Source organism: Lissotriton vulgaris, chromosome 3_1 (assembly GCF_964263255.1).
Source record: "Lissotriton vulgaris chromosome 3_1, aLisVul1.2, whole genome shotgun sequence".
NCBI lineage: Eukaryota > Metazoa > Chordata > Amphibia > Caudata > Salamandridae > Lissotriton > Lissotriton vulgaris.
In genome coordinates this window covers 2,003,424,744-2,003,443,955 of record NC_141689.1, presented here as the reverse complement: position 1 = coordinate 2,003,443,955, position 19,212 = coordinate 2,003,424,744, and positions in this window count along the sequence as shown.

The following is a 19,212-nucleotide window of genomic DNA, read 5'->3' as shown; positions in this document are numbered from 1 at the left end:
GACGCCATCTTGCGCACTGCAACGGGCCCGCAGGCCGAGAATCTATGCATCACCTCTGCACCGGTAAGGCTCACGACGAGTCCCCTACTCTGCGCAAGCATTGAGGAAGGACGCAATCGTTCCCCTGGGTCACGGAACCGATGCATCTCCCCTTTTGCGAGCCTTTTGTTAACTTTGCGTTACGCATCCAGGTACTTTGTTGAGAACTTTGTCGCATTTACCAAGAACTTGAACTAAGAGACTTTAATCATCTTTCAAGCAATCTTAAGTGTAGTATTGTGGATTTTTTTCGTTTGAGGTCTTGTGTTAAGTCTATATGAAGAATACTTATTTTTATAAAACCTATGTTGTGTCCATCTGTAGTGTTTTCACTGTATTACTGTATATATTCACAAATGCTTAACACACTGCCTCTGGGATAACCCTGTCTGCTCGTGCCAAGCTACCATGGGGGTGAGCAGGGGTTATCAAGGAGTGTAATCCCCTTATCCTGACTTAGAAGTAAGGGTCCCTATTTGGACAAAGGTGATAACCATTGCCAACTAGAGACCCCCAAATCTAACAATCTGCATCAACCTCTCATAATAGAAGGGCACTGAATCTTAAGGTTCCGGTTTTGTTCTTCAAATCATTTCCCAATTTATGGTGCAGAGACAGAATATCGAGTAAAGTATATCGAGTTGCACAAATATTGAGTCATTAATATCAAAGTTCAAAAAGATCAACAGCAAGAATATTGTGGTCAAGAATATAGACTTATGGTAAGTAATATTGATTTTAAAAATATCAAAGTGGCTAATATTGTTTGCAAAAATATAGTTGTTATAAATATCGTTTTTAAATTAATGTTTTGTATTTTAGTATATATTTTATATGTATGTGATGTATGTTTTTTTGTATAAGAATTGTTTGTATTTTTAATATATGCGTTACATTTTTAGTTGTTAATACGTTTTTTTATTTTATTAGAATTTTTGGTTTTTAGTTTCATACCGGGTTTTGCGTTTATAGGGTGATAGGGTAATAGGGTGGGACGTAATTTAATTATATTACATTTATTGAATATTTTTCATTTATTAATATTTGTTTAATTGAGATGGTATAGTATTAAATGTGTAAAGTAATTTATTATTAATTCATTAATAATTGGTTGTTAATTAATTAATTGGTAATTAATTATGGTAATTGTATAATCATTTTAGGTGTGTGTTTTGTTGTTTATAGGTGTAAAGGGTGGAATGTGATTTATTTTTAATTTATGGAATAAGAATTGGTTGTTAATTCATGTTAATTAATTAATTGGTAATTATTTATGGCAATTGTGTAATTCATTTTAGGTGTGTGTCATGTTGTTTATAGGTGTAAAGGGTGGGAAGTAATTTATTTTTAATTGATGAATTAATAAGTGGATGTTAATACATTTTAATTAATTAATGGGTAAATAATTATGGCAATTGTGTAACAAAATTTATGTATCAGTTGTGATGTTTATAGGAGTAAAGGGTGGAATGTAATTTGTATTTAATTGATTAATATATAGTTGTCCATTAGTGTTCATTATTTGATATTTATTTTGGGTAATTATTTATTTGTGTGTTGTTTTTACTTTTAAAGGGATGAAGGGTGGGTATTAAATACATTTCAATTACTTCATTACTGATTGTTAATAGTAATAGTTTTCAATTTGAAAATGAGTATTGTTAATTGTGTTTTATTATTTTATAGTTTAGGTGTGTGTTGTGAATATTATTGTGTAAAAGCGTATGTAGTCAATTAATATTTATTATTTATTTATTAATAATATATTTGCAAATGATTATTAATTATGTTAATAATTTAAGTACATTTAATAAAAAATATAGAAGTGTTTTGTTATTGGTGTGGTGTTATAGGGTAGGAAATAAAAAAATACATTTATGTATTCATTATTTTTTTTTCTTTGTAAATATGTTCTAGTTTAAAAGAATTCTTTTTTATAAATGTATTTAATATTTTATTGTATATATCACTAGCTTACCCGTCGCACGTTGCTGCAATCTCAGAAGAAAGGAATTGTAAGGAAACTTGTTATGATAACATTCAATTTACATTGTGTTGTTTTAATGTTGTTTATTTATTCGAGTGCTTGTGGATACACGGTATCTTTTGTTTTCTGTGTGGTGCGTACACAAATAAATCGGAAGGTTTTCCAATGCGTGAGCTGGCCACATATAGTTGTCCATGTGAGAAGCACGGATTCTCCAAATCTAGTCCACACACTTGCAGCGATTGTCCTTGTGCTTTGTTGATGGTCATTGCAAAAGCGAGTCGCACCGGAAACTGTAAACGTTCAGTATTGGAAAGATTATGAAGGCCCTGGGAGGCCGGGGGCCAATATTTAACACATTTTTCTTTTTTTTGCCAGAAACCTTTTTGGGAGTGTACTCAACAACTTCCCAAAGTTCCATGCCAATCGGATGAATGGTGTAGTAATGCATAAAGGACAAACAGACAGATACACTTTCGTTTTTATATATATAGATGTGTCGTTTTTTTTATTGTTATATGTAATTAATATTATAATTCTTTTTTTATATATTTAATATATTCAATTTTTCATTTTTTAAAGATTATTTATTTGCTTTTATGATTTTTAAAATGTTGTTCATAATTTTTTTGTTATAACTGTTTGAGTGTGAATAGTAATTTTCGTCTCTCCGCTATCCAGCACTTTCCCTAATGTTGCACTCACTGGAGTGGGAATAGTAATTTTTACCTCTCCGCTATCCAGCAGTTTCCCTACTGTTGCACTCACCGCAGTGGGAAAAGAGATTTTTACCCCTCCGCTATCCAACACTTTCCCTACTGTTGAATTCATGGAGTGCGAATAGTATTTTTTACCTCTCCACTATCCAACATTTTCCCTACTGTTGCACTCACTGGAATGGGAATTTAAAAAATTACCCCTCCGCTATTCAACACTTATCCTACTGTTGCATTCAGTGGAGTGGGAATAGTATTTTGTGCCCCTCTGCTATCTAACACTTTCCCTATTGTTGCACTCATTGGAGTTGGAATAGTAATTTTTACCCCTCCGCTATCCAGCACTTTCCCTACTGTTGCACTCACTGGCGTGGGAATGGTAATTTTTACCCCTCCTCTATCCAACACTTATCATACCTTTGCACTTTTTGGATTGGGAATAGTAATTTTAACCCTCCGCTATCCAACACTTTCCCTACTGTTGCACTCTTTGGAGTGGCAATGGTAATTTTTACCCCTCCGCTATCCAACACTTACCCTACTTTTGCACTAACTGGAGTGGGAATAGTTATGTTTACCCCTTTGCTAACCAACACTTTCCCTACTGTTGCAATGATTGTATTGTGATATTTAAGCTTAAATATTTTTTAATAGTTTAATTTATTATAGATTTTTGTTTTTCTATATTTGAAATCATTAGTTTAGTTTAGTTTAAGTTTATTTTATTACGCCTGATTAATTAAAACCGTTGCATACAAAGGATAGAAGATTTCTTGTGATAAAATTGATCTATAATAAAAAGTTTAAGATCATATTAAAATAGTACAAATTATTAAAACATTCTATACATTAGCTTTGCATATTACTAATATTATTTTATGTACGGTTATACTTGTTATGATCCATTCAGTTCATATGAAGTTTAGTCTTTTTGCAGTTATATCGAGGAATTTCATTAGCCGGCAATTTAGCTGAATCAGATCCGGGTTAAAGCACAACATTAGCGCTTGTCTACATGTTCTGGCTCCGTATTGATTGAATGCTGGTTTTAACAGGGTAACCCTTAAGTCTTTTAACCTAATGCAGATGCATATAACATGAATTGCATCTTCAATACCGCTGTCGCATAAACAACACTGTTGAGCTCCATCCTTTTTTTCCCAAGGCGGCAGAAAATGTTTAAAGGGACCAACCCCCAGTCGGAGTCGTAGGAATTTTTTCTTGATGTTAATTTTTAAAACCATTTTCAGGTAGAACTGGGGTTTTAATTTGTTGTATGTATGTAGGACCATACAGCCATGTGATCGTCTTGCTAATGTTTTCGTATCCTCGATTGCAGATAGTAAACAAGTTACCTTTCTCACCGTTTTTTTGAATGTTAAATGGTTTAACTGAACATCCCACAGCTCTCTTAAACCTAGGTGTTTAATAGATTCCTCAAGATAAATGCTTGCTGGTGTTTTTCCTGGACGGGAAAGCTCTTACCAAAGTTGGTCGTTCAGGGTTCCCTTGTCATCGCCTTTAATTTTGTGCCAACATTTCACAAATGCTCCCATACCTTCAAGGGACTGTTTTTGGAGCCCAAATTCCAATCGTATTTGGGCCGGGGAGATCATTTTCGGAAGATGGAAAATTGCTCGGTATGATTTGGATATTATATTTTCGAGAGTTGTTGCATCTCTTCCCTTCAGCGCCTCGCTCCCGTAAGTAAAAGTTGGCTGGAGTTTTGCTTGCAAGACCCTTAGTAGAGGGTCGAATGTCAAGTCCGGTAAAAGCTTCTTAAGGGGCTTTATGGCTAGGTAGGTTGTTACCCCCTTTCTCCGCAGGGCTTCTAATTGTGGTTTGGATGAGTTGTTTTGGTTCAACAATACCCCTAGATATTTATAGCTCACTCCTTGTTCCAAACGATGGCCATCTAGGAACCAGCTCTGATGTTTTTTCTTGCGGTAATTAACTGTCAATAATATATGTTGTTATTTTTTATATTATTTCACTTTTAACATAAATTAAAAATAATAGTTTATTAATTGTTTTAATGTAAATATATATATAAATTATTATGTTTGTGTGTTTATTTAGTTTGTTATATTTGTTTTATTTAAAATGTGTATTACATTTATTTTATTTTGTCAAAATTATATTTAATAGTTAATATATTTATTATATATTATTTTCTTTAATATTTATATAAAAATCAATATTTTATACATATATATTTTTTACATCAATATTTTTTAGTCGCTATTTTTGTACTTACCTGTTTAAGTATAGGAGTTGATATTTTTGTTGTCTATATTTTTTAATCAAAATGTTTTACATCGATGTTGTGTCAGTGAACCCCAATTTATATCCCTTTCTGGAATTTGTTTTTTCAGATGCATAAACTCTGTCTTATATTTTTAAGCTACATCTGTTGATGGTGCATTTTTGGGACCCTGTCTTTGTGGGTCACCTTACACTCCAAAATACAAAACAGAGATGCCTCGGTCCACTGTGTGTGCTTCTGTACTAGTAACTAAGAACCAACAGGGATTATACAAAAGAAAAATGAGTTACATCTGGCTGGAAATTCCCATCAGCCCACCCTTCTGGCGGAATCTCATCATGTGGGAGTTGGTAAACAATCTGAACACCGCCCAGACCATCAAGTGACGATGCGGATGTGGATATCAAAAGAAACTCTAGCCAGAATGTTGCTCAAAAAGGTGATGCTAATGAAGTGCAGTGCTCTAGTGAAAGTGATAATTAAAATTAACTACTTGGACAAAAAATATGTTTAATGAGGATTGTCCAAGTGTCAAAATTAAAACCATGCATGGTAGTCTGAATCTATAACTACACCATGGCGCTGTGCAGGACGGTCAACATGTTTCAGCCTAAATGGAAACTCTATCCGGCTTTCTTCAGGACCCTAGTGATGGTAAGCTACTGTAACAAAAAAAGGAAAACTGATGTGATGGTAATGTGTAAATAAAAATCAATAATATACTTTACAATACTTGTATCTAACAGGAACTTGGAGCCCCAATGTACACTGGAAGAATTAAATTGTCTTTCCCCTGTTGGAAAAAATACATAGAAAACACATTTTATCCACATATAATATATTGTTCGTGAAACGGAGATTTTTCTCTAACAGTATCTCCCCTAAATAAAAAATGACAAAAAAAACCCTCTTTTTATAACAAATTAAACGTATGCTTATGATGTGTAATTTGGTGGGTGTGGTGACAATCAGCCGAAATGCGCTTTTTTAACAAGAACATATATTAAGGGTCTGTTACATACAGCGCTACACATTCCCTTCAGTTTTAAAGGATTTCGATTCTGTTACGAAGGTAGAGTGCACTCCGTGTGCAGTTGAATGTATTCTCGGGCGGCATGCACAGGCGCATGCGTGAGGGAACAGTGCTCCTTCTCCTGAGCATGCGCGCATCAACCAGCGTTCTTCGCGCACGCCTGATTGACTAGCTATGAATCGGTTTGGCAAAGCACAAGTGCAGAACGCCTTGAAACGCAATCTTAATTTTCTTTCAAATGTAGGCAATCAACCAATCAGCCCCTTATAAAAACGCAAGGGGAAGTCCAGTCAGTACCTCCACTTCCTCTCGGATGCCAGAGAGAGGTACAGATGGACAGGTAAGGCTCTCCCCCCTTTTTGAGCTAATGACACTGCGCTGTAGAGAGGCAGGTCTGAATAATCCGTTTTTAACCTGCGGATGTTTGATTCATAACCTTCTGTAATTTCTTTGCCCCATGTACTTAGTAAACGATCAGATGTGGGAAGCAAAGTAACGGCACAGAGTATCTGTTTTTACTTTAATGATAATGCCATAAACTACTCTGGCATTTTCTATAGGTGTGAGTTCTTTGCTTCTCTCTTTTGTCTGGCACCTGAGTAGGTTAGGCCATAGGATGATAGGATAGTGTCCATTACAAATTGTCAGGGTTTAGATGTAAAGTAATTTGTATGGGCATATGAGACAGTTTGTTAATTATGTCCCTAATTTTTCTTACGTACTAGAGCGGGAACTCATATTCCCGAGCGGTTGCCGGGTAAGGTGAGGCTGTCTCCCACAAAAAGCTGGGTGAGTATTACTGAGAGGTACTTCCTTTCTGTAATAGGGCTATTATGCTCACGATTAAGCTGAGTATATAATACTCACGCAGTTGTGTTGTCTGTATAGTTTCTTTGTAACTATGTGGATATATACATGTAAATATGTGTGTTTTCTATGTATTTTTTCCAACAGGGGAAAGTCAATTTACTTCTTCCAGTGTACATTGGGGCTCCAAGTTCCTAGTAGATACAAGTATTGTAAAGTATATTATTTATTTTTATTTACACATTACCATTACATCAGTTTTCCTTTTTTTGTTGCAGTAGCTTACCATCACTAGGGTCCTGAAGAAAGCCGGATAGAGTTTCCATTTAGGCTGAAACATGTTGACCGTCCTGCACAGCGCCATGGTGTAGCTATAGATTCAGACTACCAGGCGTGGTTTTAATTTTGACACTTGGACAATCCTTATTAAACATATTTTTTGTCCAAGTAGTTAATTTTAATTATCACTTTCATTAGAGCACTGCACTTCATTAGCATCACCTTTTTGAGCAACATTCTGGCTAGAGTTTCTTCTGATATCCACATCCGCACCGTCACTTGATGGTCCGGGCAGTGTTCAGATTGTTTACCAACTCCCACATGACGAGATTCTGCCAGAAGGGTGGGCTGATGGGAATTTCTCAGCCAGATGTAACTCATTTTTCTTTTGTATAATCCCTGTTGGTTCTTAGTTACTAGTACAGAAGCACACACAGTGGACCGAGGAATCTCTGTTTTGTATTTTAATATGACTATAGGAGGGAAGTGAGATGTCAGGTCGGTAAATATATTCCCTTTGACCCTCTTTAAAGTATTTTATTGGTCACCTTACACTCCAGCCATAAAATTCACATTACTCTGAAGCATTTCTCAAATTCCATCTTAAGGATCACAATACAGTCCCCCATAGGAGGTGGCTCTATCACCACTGTCTCTGCAGTTTGCTCTGTCCCACTTATATTAGGTATTGCCATTGTAGTTGAAACGTGGTGTAACTCCAGTAAGGCTTTGTATACATAGGAATTTCAAAATCAGTAACTCACTAAAGAATTTGTCATCATCATTAACTTATTCCCCATTTACTTTCTACTTTTCTGATTTATCTTTTTAAACCTATTCTGTTTTTCTTGCTACAGCAGGATATGTTTTAATACTTTCTATTTTGTTCAATCTCCATGCATTCTTCTAATTTTCTAGTGTGGCTTCTAACCAGCACCTGAAGAACTACATAGAGGATCTATCCTTAAGATAGTAACGTTAGTTACGATGTAACCTCCTGGCAGGCTCTTCCTCTGAACCTATCACAGAGCTCTTTAATGGTTCCCAGTCAGAAAGTGCACTGCTTTCAAAATATGTTGCTTACCCACAAATTGTTGATGGGTAAAGCTCCTTTGTACCTAAGGGGACAAACTGCCCTACTATTCTCCCCCTCGTATACTAAGATCTAGCGACAAGGCGCTACTGACTGTTCCACACATTCGTGCCTCGAGATATTGAGGCAGAGCGTTTTCTTACACTACACTCTTGGCATGAAATCAACTTCCACTCCATCTCTTCTGCTACTCTGATTTTGCCAAGCTCAAGAAATTGCTGAAGACCAGGGAATCAGGGTAAGGGCGGCCTGTTATATTGGATGTGCTGCCCCCAGGGCAGCCGCAAAGTCATGCTGCCCTGGGGGCAGTGCATTCAAGTGAAAAACGGAGGGGTTTTAAGCAGTCACACAGTGTTTCAGTGTGCAGGCAGCAACCTGTCTGCCCTTTTAAGACAGGAGAAAGACCCCCCTGCATGCAGTTGCAGTGGTTGATTTTGCCTGCCTGCATGGGAAAATCTGAGGGGTCCATATGACCCTCTTTCACTGCTCCAGAGGGCTGCCATCAGGGGGCGCACTGCCAGTGCACCTCCTGACAGCTTCTTTGCCTCTGCATCCGTGTTTATACTACGGCATGGGCACAGATGCAATGGGATTCCCTCATTTGCATGCGGCCATGCCCTCATGCAAATGAGTGAACACCCACTGGTGCTAGAGCTATATGTGCACCAGCACTATCTGTATTACAAAAAGGGCACAAGCTTCTGCAGCCCTTCCTGTAATACCAATGTGTCCCATGGCTTGCAAAGCGAGTGCACATGCCTGTTGAGCCCCAGGCCACTTTCCATAATATTGCCCTTGGTTGTTTTAGGTGCTGGATGTTGGTTATGTGAAGATTGAGCACCGAGAAACACCTCAGATTGTGATTTGTTGGGTCCCTGTAATTGCCTTTTCTGTCTTTGCCATGGGCCACACTGACTCTGCTTGCGGGCTCTGATACCCGCCAACGCTTGCCCCGGAGGCTCTGCCCTGTCGTTGTTGCTGCACCATCACCCTAAGGTCTACATTACCCAGGGTGCAACGCCGATTTCCTCAGCTATTGTGGGACCCGCTGAAGAGGGGAAGGCACTGGGCTATCTCTGCACATAGAGCGCTGCCTCTCCCCTGCAGCGCAGGTCCCTGTAATTGCCTTTTCTGTCCTTTGTCAAAGGCCACGCTGACTCTGCTTGCGGGCTCTGATACCCTCCAACGCTCACCCCGGAGGCTCTGCCCTGTCGTTGTTGCTGCACCATTACCCTAAGGACTACATTGCCCAGGGTGCAACGCGGATTTCCTCAGCTGTTGCGGGACCCGCTGATGAGGAGGAGGCACTGGGCCATCTCTGCGCATAAAGCGCTGCCTCTCCCCCCGCAGCGCGGGGCGTGCAGGGCGACACCCCGGCCAAGGGCGGGCCCGTCTGAGCCCGTCTGAGACCGCAGGAGACCGGGCTGGGCCACCTTATTGACAAGTTGCTCTGCGTAAACCGGTTATTTGTTTGTTTGTTGGCTTAAGCCTTGTACTATTGCTTCTACTAGTGTTGTTCTGTCGTAGTTGGGGATATGAGTAGGAATAAGCATAGAGGAGGGGGGCCTGGCATTGTGGGTACACTAGATGCGTTCCTGTCGCTGGCTTAATCCATTTTAATGCACAAGATTCAGCCACCATATGTACTTCACCAACTGTACTACCCACCACAGCCGAACTAATTGAAGCTCTTGACTGTTCCCATCAACGAAGTCAAACCTCCCTGGAGTGTCAGCAAAGTGGGCCCCCTTTATCAGACTGCATTGTCAGTACGTCTCCTATTTCGCACAATTCTATTGTTAAGACACCAACACGTCAGCTAAGGAGTTCATCAGTGGCTTATGGGGATTCTAACCAGAAAAAAAGGAAAGCGTGTGCCCTTCCAAAAACAACGCAACAGACTTCCGAAATGGCAAAAAAGAAGTCGGTGACTCTTGGGAGCGAGGGATGCATGGACAAGGGTATACATTTAGACACTCAGGGAATTTGTAGACCTAGCAACTCTAGTGGTATTATAGATATCGAGTTTGTAAAAAGTGTTGAGGAAAAATTAATGGCTCTGTTAGATCCGATAATAGCAAGACTGGCCGGAATAGGCGAAAGATTGGCCACAATTGAGCGGCATTTACTTAGTACTCCCCATCTCCCGAGTAAGCAAGGACTGGAAGGTAAGGCAGAGGCTAGAGAGGAGAGGACAGCTGATATAAGACCATCTAACAGTGTAGCTACCCCAACTCCACATGCTGAGGAAAGGGTGTCAATGGATAACCCCTCAGTAACTCTATCGTCAAATATGAACGCAACCCATAAAGGGGGCACTGGGGGTCCTCGGGTATCCTTGCACTCACGGAGGGGGGGAAGTGGTAGCCTGCACATCCCTGCATCTTCCACCAGAAGCAACCCTCTATACAATCTTATTAGCAAACGTACCACTGCTACCCTCAAGCTCACAAGAGCATTGGTTATCACTAAAGAACAAGGCCCTACCCTTGTTAAATGCTAGATTAGAGGTAGGGAACACACTATTTAGTGAATTTAAAATGGTGCAGAGAATTCCCTGCTAATGGGGGATTGTGTGGTCTTAAGTTTTCAGTCCCCGTTACTGGTCAGGGAAATACTGGACAGGGCTGGGACTGGCTACCTAACCAAGGATGCAATCTGTATTCTTCCCTTGGGTTTCTGTTATCAACCGTGTGGCAACCATGTTACAGGTAGGGGTGTACAGAGGGTTGCCTTTCATGATCAAGGCATGTCTAATTATGGGCTCCAGACATTAAATAGGTTTGCAGTACTCTCCAATCTAGAGAACATTGATTGACTTGGAGTTAAATATAGTGCCCTCAGTGCTGACGTGCACATGGTTAATTGTATATCAGCTATCCCCACTAATGGTGTACCCATAATATCGTCAAATGTTAATAGGAAGATCAGATCCCCGCATAATTATATGGTGAGTGATGAAGACGATTGTGGTTCACGACAATTGAGTACTTCGCCAGGTGAGGGGTTTTCCTGTAATACTCAGGTAGAATATCCAGGCACTACGATGAGTAAAGCAAATAAGTCCTATTTTGCCCGTGGCCTGAAACTAGTCTCCTGGAATTTGGCTGGGTTATGCTCCAAGATAACCTCAGTGGCTTGGGTTACCTTTATCGAAGGTCACAATAAAATTACATTCCAGGAAACATGGGCACTTGACCATGTATTTCGCCAGGGATTTATGAATTTTTCTAAACTGGAGCAAGTAGAACAGAGGGGAAGACCTATGGTGAGCTTGACAACATGGGTAAGGCAATCAGACTACTATAGGGTGGATGAAATGTTCATCGATAGTAGGGATATTTTAATAATCAGAATTCAGATGGATGAAGTCCCTGACTTGTTGCTAATTAATGTTTATGCTAGGGGTATGTCAGGTGGGAAGGCCTCCCCCACTGTAGCTCTCCTAGATATGTTTCTTAATGATCATAAGGGTGTAAGCAATATGATAATAGCTGGATATTTTATTTGCTCTTTTGAGTCCCTTGAAGTCAATGATGTCAATCTTAGTACTGAGGAAGACGCCCAGTGGAATATTCCACTGTTGGTTCTCCCTCCCATTAAAAAATGGACAGGGGCAGCCCTGCAGCTTAAAGTTTTTTTGTTCAGAACAGGGAGTAAGGGTTGTAAATGGCAGATCCCTGCCAGATAGGCAGGGTTCACCAACTTTTAACAAAGGGTTACGTAGTAGTCGCATTGACTTTATCTTCCTTAACAAGGAATTCTGGCCCTCCATGACAGATATGGCAGTTCAGGAGCGGGCCGAGAGCGACTACAACCCGTTAGTACTTTCCATGCAGCCCAAAGGTATTCCTATTATTAATAAGCAGGTGCCAGGAACAAATCATGTGGAGGTCCACTTAACAAATGACACAAGGAGAGTCAAATGGAGTAAAGTCATTAATAAAGTTGAGCATCTACAGCTGATGAGGAAGCTAGTGACGAGTGCAATAGCTTTCCTTCAAAACTGTGCAACTCAAGAGGAGGTGAACAAAGAGGTTGTACGGGTCCACAGTGAACTGTTTAGTAACCTTAAAGGTTTTTTTATTACTAAGGGTAAACAACCTAAGAGCCGACATGGCCCAAAGGCCGTCACTTGGTATGGTGAATCATGTAGACAAGCATATAGACTTTTAGCAAGGGCCATCAGATCTAAAAACAGGGAAGAAATAAGAAAGGCAAGGGTGGGGTATAAGTCGGCCCAACAGAAAGCGAAAAGGGATTGGGACGAACATTATTGGGTAGAATTCCTCAGGGCCTGTACAGGAAGAAGCATGGCTGCTTTTTGGCATCTTGTGAAATGGGGCAGGGGAGACCCGAGCCGGGTGCCAGTGAACCATGTTCCTCCCGAGCGCTGGGTATCATACTTTATGGCCCAATTTGCAACGTCACACCCCTCCCATGAAACTTTACTGGCGTGTGGTACTCTTAGGTGGGGGTACAATTTATGCTGCATTCGTCGATCTTAAGTCGACTTTTAACCTTGTTCCCTGTGCCAAAATGTGGAGAACCTTTTTAGAACTAGGCATGCCACTAGAAATTTTAGCATTCTTAGTTTTTTTTACATGATTCAAACTATGCACAGGTGCATTGGGATACACAAGGAACTGTTACTGAAAGGTTTCCCATAGCTAAGGGGGTTCGTCAGAAGTGCGGTTTGGCACCAACCCAGTTTTTTACTGTATATGAACAGGGTAGTCCAGTACTTCCAGAACTTTCCCACAGATGCTCATACATTAGCAGGCTTGAAGAGCCCCTTGCTTATGTTTGCAGATGATACCCTCAAACTCTCCAAGACCCAGAAGGGCTTACTGTCCGCTTTGGGGAGATTTGAGGAGTTCTGCAAGGACCATGATCTCCTAGTGAATGTGGAAAAAACCAAATTTATGGTCTTACATAAGCACAAGGTGATAAATGGTAGAGTGGAAATGAGGGATGGTATTCTGGAACAGACCCAGGACTTCACTTATTTGGGGGTAATGATTGGCAGTAAACTTAATTGGAAGCCTCAGATTAATCTACTGACCCTTAGGCATGCCCAGCTGTCAGGTGCTCTGTTGAGGGAGCAGCGACTTTCATACACCAAATCTGTTGCTCCAGTTTTAAAAATGTATAATACAAAAATCAGTGCTTCGGTCCTGTATGGGGCTGAATTGTGGGGCTATGACAATCTTGCCCCCCTTATAACAGCCCAAAACCCATTTTTGATGCCATTGACTGGGCTTCCTCAGTCAACTTCTCTATTGCCCCTATTTTTAGATCTCGGATGTTATTCTATCGAAGATAAGGTGCAATATAGACCAGTAGCCTACTGGAGAAGACTTTGGGTCACCCTGGTGCTCTCTCAGTACGCTGAAGCACTTTTGGAAGTCAGGGAGGCCGACAGCATGCACAACATTCCATGGCTGAGACGAGTGAAAATTACTCTGTCAGAAATGGGGATGAGTAGACTGTAGGTTCATTCCATGGGAAACTCCTTTCCCTCAAAGTACGAGTTTAAGGCAGCCTATTAGAATATGATTAAAATTAAGCACTTCTCTGCCTTAACAATCATCATTATCTAGAGATTTTTTAGATTACAAACATGTAAGTAGAGTACGAAAAGTACTGGGATTTTATTACCCTAAAAAAAGACAGGAAAGTGCATCATCAATTTAGGGTGGGATCTCTTCCCACCAATTTATTGATCAGTAAATGGAATGCTTCAAACCCCAGTACATGCCCATTTTGTCCCACAGTGAAAAAGTCATTGGCACATATTTTATTTGATTGTCCAGCCTATAAAATCCCAAGGTATAGATGGTTATAACCTATTTGCCTAATCCTAAGGACTAGGTTAAGTAGCAAAGCTTATAGGATTTTAAAAACAGCCACAAGTGAATCAATTGTGATTGCTGTCGCAACATTTTTAAGTTGGACGTTGGTTATACGTGCCAAGGTGAGGAGGCAATGTTACGTTTTTGTTCCTTGTTGTGTATTGGTGGGGGGCGAACAATTAGCTAAATGTACTATATCGCACCAACCGTAGAGCATACAAATTGTTCGCCTGTTTATTTTAGTATTGCTCGAGCGCCATGCCAATTGTGGGTGGAGTTTTTTATGATGTTTTATTGATTCATACTATTTATTATTTTAAGTATGTCCCAACTGTGGCCATGTCATCATCTTGTCATCAAACTGTAATGCACTTCTTCTGTTAAACACCTATGATTATGAAATATATTGTATAGGGAATGTATAATTCTGATGTACTTTGACTTTTTAAGTTGGTTTTAAATGGTTTTTGTCTTTTATGATGTTTAATCGAAATAAAGACGTAATGACTTGACTTGATTTGTTGCGCTTTATTAAGTGGAAATAACACAATATATCCTTCTACTTTCTCTTTCCCTGTTTCCATGCAGTCCCATATATTGAGTGCTTCAAACTGTGTCGTTTTAGGCATTGGACTCATATCATACATGGTCTGTCTCAAAAAGTCTACCTTCGCAAAATCAAAAGTGCCCTCAAACAGTGATTTCTCATCATGTGATGTATATTTGTGCCATTCGGGATTCAAAACACACTTATAATACCCAATCTCTTCTATCAGTTTAAATGCTGACATATCTTTCTTTGACATCTTCTGACCTTCTCTAGGCTTATTCAATCAATCAATCAATCAAAGCATTTATATAGCGCACTTCTCACTCAGAGGGTCTCAAGGCGCTAGGGGAGGGGGGTCCGCTACTGCTCGAACAGCCAGGTCTTGAGTTTCTTCCTGAAGGCGAGGTGGTCCTGGGTCAGGCGGAGGTGGGTCGGGAGGGAGTTCCATGTCTTGGCGGCGAGGTAGGAGAAGGACCGTCCCCCTGTGGTGGCTCTTCGGATGCGGGGGACGGCGGCGAGGGCGTGGCCGGTCGATCGAAGCTGGCGTTTGGGAGCGTAGAAGTTGAGGCGGCTGTTGAGGTATCCTGGGCCTTGGTTGTGTAGGGCTTTGTGTGCGTGGATGAGGAGTTGGAAGGTGATTCTCTTGTTGACTGGGAGCCAGTGCAAGTCTCTCAGGTGTCCGGAGATGTGGCTGCGACGGGGGATGTCCAGGATGAGTATTCTCTCTCTTAGTTGTAAGTGCACGGACAAACATCCACTTACAGCTGCCATCCTTCACATCATAGACCAAGAAATTGATATAAGGAGTCCCACAGCGATCGTTCCTCACACCCACCCTTTTCAACATATACATGACCTTCTCGCCAACATCATCTGTTTACAAGACATTGTCGTCATCTTCTACACAAATGGCACCCAACTCATCCTCTCTCCTTGACAGACAAGACAACCATCCCCAGAACCAACTGCACCAACTTCATGAATATGGAAGCAGACTGGATGCAACCCAATTACCTGCAGCTCAACTCTGAGAAGACAAAAAGTACTGGTCTTCAACAACAAGACCTCCTAATGGGACTCAACCTGTTGGCCGTCGGAGCTAGGAGCAACACCCACAAACACTACAGGAAATCTAGGGATCATCATAGATGTCGAGCTCAAGATGATGTCTCATGTCAATGCAGTGTGCACCACCTGCTTCCACATCCTACGCATGGTACAAAAGATCTTTAAATGGTTGCCTCAATGCACCAGGGTATTTATTTTGAATTAATTGTTAATTAATTTTTATTTGGTAATTAATAAAATGTTAATTGGCAATTAATTTTACTTAATTGATTAATTAATAATGATGTTGATTCTATTAAAACAAATTCCGTAGCGGGTTGTGGGTTTATAGGGGAATAGGGTGGGAAGTAATTTAATTATAATTAATTAAATATTTTAATTTATTTATTGGTATTTATCTTGAATTAATTGTTAATTCATTTTTAATTGGTATTTAATTACATTTTAATTGATAATACATTTTTGTTATTTGATTTATTGATAATTATATTAATTTTATAAATGTATTTCCGGTAGCAGGTTGTGGGTTTATAGGGGAATAGGGTGGGAAGTAATTTAATTGTCATTAATTAAATATTTTAATGTATTTATTGGTATTAATTTTGAATTAATTGTTAATTAATTTTTAATTGCTAATACAATAATTTTTAATTGATAAATAATTTGTATTAATAGGTAAAGCATTTTAATTAATTTGTATTTGTATTTTTAATTGATTAATTATTATATTATATGAATTCCCTTCTGTTGCACTCACTGGAGTGGGAATAGTAATTTTTACCCTTACGCTACCCAACGCTTTCCCTACTGTTGCACTCTCTGGGGTGGGAATAGTAATTTTTACCTCTACGCTATCCAACGCTTTACCTACTGTTGCACTCTCTGGAGTGGGAATAGTAATTTTTACCCCTACGCTATCCAACGCTTTCCCTACTGTTGCACTCACTGGAGTGGGAATAGTAATTTTTACCCCTACCCTATACAACGCTTTCCCTACTGTTGCACTCACTGGAGTGGGAATAGTAATTTTTACCCCTACGCTATCCAACGCTTTCCCTACTGTTGCACTCTCTGGAGTGGGAATAGTAAAAATGTTGTATATTTTTTTATTAATATTATGTTAATATATATATGTTTTGAAAAATATAATTGTATTTTCTTTATAACTTAAATTAATTATTAAATAATGTTAAGGTTATTTAAGTATTTTTAAGTATATTTTAGTTAAATATTTTTAATATTTCATTAATTTTAAATTATTTTTAAGACATTTAAAAAAAATCGATATTTTGACTAACTATATTTTTTTAAACTATATTTTTGATTCGATATTTTTGTACTTACCTGTTTGTAGATAGGAATTCGATATGTTTGTATTCAATATTTTATCTTCGATATTTGTGTAATTCTATATTAGTGTAATCGATATTATGTCAGTGATCCCATAAATTGTCATGAAGACAGAAGTACAGATAAATGCAAAATCATAAAACTTAAAGATCCCTCGAAAGGCAGAATCTAAGTAAAATTCCAAGTGTCAAACTCAAAACGAGTACTGACAGCATTCCAATAAGCAGGTTTAAAGGCAAAAGAGGAGAATGGCATATCATCTACCAGGAAAATACTAAAAGAATCCCCAATTAAAGTAATGAGAAAAATCCCCTATGAAAAACAGACACCACCTCATAGGTTTTATAGACAAGTTACACAAGGTATTCATAGATTCTGCAAATTCAGCATAGTATGATCACAGTTAGGTTCACAATTCACATTAGAAAATCAGAAACAACAGCTTAATTTTCTAAATCTTTATTACTAACTCATTTCTTGAGAGAAATTTTCTGCTTGCTTCCTCATCAACCACACTTCAGAGATGTATAACACAAATGAAACATTTCTTAAACTATGGCTTATAGAATTAGCACAACTTCACTAACACTTCTGGTCGAAGTCCTTGAAGATGATACTTTCTAACAATGACGTATAATGACGTCATTCACTCAATGCTTCGCAGAAACAAGGGAGAGTGTATTTTGAAGCAGCACACTGATTGGGAGTGGGAATGAGCAGGAGCAAGTTCATTGCAATATTAGAAACTGCATTAATTTAAAAACTGATGGTGTATCACAAAAAAATGTGGCATCGATATTCATAGCATTATTCACACTTCTAATTGACATTTGAAACTCCTTCCAAAAGCAAAATCATCAGTTCATCGGTTACGACTGAATGATTCAATAAAAACACTAATGATCAGAAATCATTTTCACACTATGGGCCCCATTAGGATGGCGGGCGGAGAGCCCCCGTCGGGGCCGGTGGTGGCAGGGGCGATCCGCCCGCCGTCCGTGCAGAAATTACTCCCCACCATGTTAACATGGTTGGGGGGTCCGCGGCGGACGGAAAGACCGTCCGCCGCTTTCCACCCAGTCGACATGTCGACCGGGCGGAAAAGGGTCCTACATGGTGGCAGTGCTAATAGACACCGCCAGCCATATTAGTATGTGTCTCAGCAGATGCCTTTCCGTGGGGGATGCGGAGTCTGCTTTGAGGGACTCCGGAGGGGTGGGGGGTGCACATGGGGGGTACCTATGGTATGCCCCTGCAGTTCCATGCACAACATGGCAGGTACCGTGCGGTGCCTGCCATGTTGTGCATGGAAGTGCCTCCCTGGCATTGTGGCGGGCGGTACTGAGTGCACTGCAAGTTAGGGCTTCAGGATACTAATGACACATATGGGACCCCCGCCCTTATGGCGGGCGGTCCCTTGTTACGAAAGGATGGGGGGCGGACAAAGTCCGCCCGCCATCCAAATGTGCCCCTAAATTTGCACATTTTGCACATTTTGCATATTTTGAAAGTGCAACAGCACCCTTATTCTTTAATCCTGACCTTTCAATCTCCAGGCCACTAGCCTGAGATTTGACAGGGTTTCCTGGTGAAAACCTGGAAAAGCCAGAGAAGAAGGAGCTGTGGGGAAAAAAATAGTTTCCTGAGACCTTTCATAGCTATCAAATCACCTCACTCTGATCCAAAACCTGAGGATTAGGGAAAAAAGAGAGAAGTCATAAAAACGACCCTGGGTCACTGGCAGGACAGAGAATCCACCCACATGTCCCTTCTCTCTTCCTGAATTAAACTTGCCACATGAGCATTGAGGGGAAAGGCAATCAGATGGACTACAGGTTGACCCTATTCCTGGGATATCATAGAAAACTTCCTGGGATGCAGACACAACTGCTGAGAAGCCGGAATAGTCATGCTTAGGTTGTCTGCAATAGTGTTGCAAATCCTCTAAAACTGGACTATCCACATTGAAAATACATTCAACTCTGTGAATACAAAAATCTGATCCTAGATCTTGGAAGGGGCAAATGATCTCGTCCCCTACTTTATGTGGATGCATGTCTTTGCAGTCATGTTGTCTGTTCTGACTTGAACTGTGCTTCTCTTGAGGAAGTGAGAGAAAGCCATTAGGACCAGGCAGATGGCCTCCAGTTACTTGAGACTCTGAAAAAG